The 3,258-nt window shown below is 32.3% G+C and overlaps 1 non-coding gene across 1 annotated transcript; it reads left to right on the top strand.

Moving 5' to 3' along the window:
• The first annotated feature begins 1,182 nt into the window (after window positions 1-1,182).
• On the top strand, window positions 1,183-1,346 carry LOC119469571. Its single transcript, XR_005198402.1, has one exon. It is a non-coding gene; the product is annotated as a U1 spliceosomal RNA (small nuclear RNA).
• The last annotated feature ends 1,912 nt before the right edge of the window (window positions 1,347-3,258 follow it).

The raw sequence follows: 3,258 nt of genomic DNA, 5'->3' as shown, positions 1-3,258 counted from the left end.
CTTTCTTCCTTTCTTCCTTTCTTTCTTTCTTTTTTCTTTCTTTCTTTCTTCTTTTTCTTTCCTCTTTTTTTCTTTCTTTCTCTCTGACTGGACACAACTTTGAAACCATCTAAATTATAACTTGGTGCACTCTGTATTGAATGCAGTTCATTTCCATTCTGCAGTATAGCTACATGCTCCTTTTCTAGGTCCATTTCTTTTTCCTCATTTAATTCACATTGTACCTTCACACATGCATCTAATTTAGTCTTTCATAATATCATATTATAGAATCTCTAAATGCTACAGAGCTAAACTTGATTTAGGTATCCTCCATGTTGCCTAACAAAACTCAGCTAATCTGCTGAATGTGTGCTGTAAGCTTGGCACTTGATAGGCACACTGCAGATGTTTTAGCTGTTACAGATGAGGAAGCAGACTCCAGAGAGGTGAATCAACTAACTTTGAAGTGACAATGCAGGGTGGTAAATCTAGGTCTCTAAAATGAGCTCTTGTCTTCCCCTAGTCTCTTCAGATGTTTCTATTCTTTGTAATTATATATGACATATATAATTTTTAAAAATATGTAAAGTTCTCAAATATTAAAAGGACTTTCCTTTTATTTTTTAGTGCATTTCTAATAATTTTAACTATGTTTTTTCACTATTTTGAACATTCGTCCCACTTTATTATTTTAAAGCCAGATGCAGCAGCCTTTCTCTCTCTCTCTCTCTCTCTCTCTCTCTCTCTCTCTGTGTGTGTGTGTGTGTGTGTGTGTGTGTGTGTGTGTGTGTTTAGTAGACTTAATATTTTCAGAACAGTTTTAGATGCCTGCCTCTGCCTTTGAAAGCGCAGATTATAGCTGTGAGCCACTGTGCCTGACCTGCAATTCATTTTTGATACATCTTTTTCTAACTTTTTAATCACTTTATATGTTTGCTTATTGTATAATAACCATTCATTTATTATAGAAGTAATTAATTCCACTTATATAACTTTTTAATTTCTAATTATATGAAGTGTCCATGCAGAATATTTTTTAAAGGAAATTGAGTTGAAAACAAATGTTTGTGTTCTTAGAGTAGACATAGTAAATGATATCTACTGTAGTAAAAATATATTAATAACTGCCTAAATGTCTGTTTAACAATATTTTTAATACACTAAAAATTTCATTTATTTCATTTTTAAACAATAAATACTATACTTACTTGGCAGGGAGGTTATAATGATCACGAAGGTGGTTTTTCCAGGGCAATGCTTGTCCATTGCACTCTGGACATACTGACTCCTGCGATTTCCCCAAATGTGGGAAAGTCAACTGCATAATTTGTGGTAGTGGTGGACTATGTTTGCGCTTTCCCCTGATTTGAAGAAAAAAATAAAAAAGTATAAAGAATAAATACTAAACGTAATTGTAATTGGGTGATCAAAGATCTCAGTCATGTATCACTGGTTCCTCAGATATTTCAGTGTCATCTGTAAGTCATTAAACATTTCTTTCATTTTTGTTAGACATACCATCTTTGATATGAAGTACTTAGAGTTTAAATACATAATCAAGAAAGCTATTTTCCCTCAATAATCTTTATTGTAATTTATTTAGTAGTGTAAGAAAGAGCTTTAATTTTGCTTTCTTGGCATAGTTATTATTTATTCTGAAGGATGTTACTTAATCTCCTATTCAGCATCATATCCTGGTTTGTCATTTAAACACTGTGATAAAACAATGTGCAATTAGTAACCTTTTTTTCAAGAAGTTGCTATGCAGAAACTATTTCAACTCACTGAAATCAGCTGTACTTCCATCTCCACAAATCACTGGTAAGATTGCTTAGTTTCTAAAATTTATTTTGGTTTGTTAATTATAACCGAATAACAAAATAAAGGTAAAATATTTTCTTTTAAAATGTTTCAGGTTTGAGAAAGAAAACCAAAAATTGTAAGAGTCTATTTCTTTGTCAACTATAGCAAGATTTTTCTATGTACTTTTTCTTATAAGAATGAAGCTAATTTTTTACGAAGAAGACTTTCCTTGCTGATTATATCTTACTTTTTAAACAATTCACCTGTTCTGCAGGTTATTTCTTTTACATCTCCATTTTGTGTAATAAGTTTTAGGCTAATAGGGAAACTGCAGACAGTATCAAGGGCACTATCGACCCTGCAGACTGCTAAAATATACTCTTTGTAAAAATATCCACTGTTAGAAGCATTTGTGTTAAAAACAAAAAAGAGCCTCAAATAGCTGACTTTTAGGCTAAGTGTCTTTATATATTAGGTGGCCCTCTGAAGTACAGTTGATGAGAATTAAATGTATTAATACATCTTACAAAATGAGATATGGTTCAGTAATGTGTTATGCATCTTTTCTACTTAAATGTTTATACAGGCCTGAAAACTCATCTTTATTTTGGTCTTGATAATTATCTTTCACAGAGACTGTAACTACTGTAGTTTTCAGATCATTAGTTAGACTTGATGATAGTTTTTGTAGTATAGATAGAAGCTGGCAACTTGCCTTTGATGCATAGTTATTCTTTACATCTTTTGAAATAATTTATGAATCAGTAATGGTCCTTTTCTGTTGGTACACCCTTGGGTTTTGTATATTGCCTGTACACCTGTCATGGACACAATCACATTTATTAACCCATTCATTCATGCAATCATTCATCACACATTCAGTACTTGATTATTTGAGTACTTATTTTCTGCCTGCTTTTAGGTAAGTTTGTGAGTTAATTTCTGAGGCTCTTGGTGGTGATGTCAGCATTTGATGAATAAATTGGATTACAAGACATTTTGGGCTGCTTGCAAATTAGGCCATCACTACTGAAATTCAGTACGGTAAGTGATCCTATATTCTTTTCTCTAAGCCTTATCCAGTATAACTCTATGTGAAGATGTGAATACCTGTATCTATGCCATTTAATGTGATAGCTTCTAGCCTCATGTGGCTTGCTATTGGACACTTGCAATATGGATATTGTGACTGAAAATAACTGAATTTTTACTTTATATTTAATTAACTACATGTACATAGTAACTACCCTAATGGTTAGTGTAATTCAAAGGTATATAGCTAATATCTATTGCTTAACTGTTACTTCAAAAGGAAATTTATGGCTTTAAAGAATATTAAGAAATAATCTGTGGGACAGGCATGGTGGCTTGTGCCTATAATCCCAGCACTATGGAACGATGAATTGGGTGGATCACTTAAAGTCAGAAGTTTGAGATCAGAATGGCCAACATGATAAAATACAATATCTACTA

Source organism: Cebus imitator, unplaced genomic scaffold (assembly GCF_001604975.1).
Source record: "Cebus imitator isolate Cc_AM_T3 unplaced genomic scaffold, Cebus_imitator-1.0 Scaffold714, whole genome shotgun sequence".
Lineage (NCBI taxonomy): Eukaryota > Metazoa > Chordata > Mammalia > Primates > Cebidae > Cebus > Cebus imitator.
The sequence above is the reverse complement of the archived record's forward strand: the minus strand, read 5'-3'. Positions and strand labels throughout refer to the sequence as shown.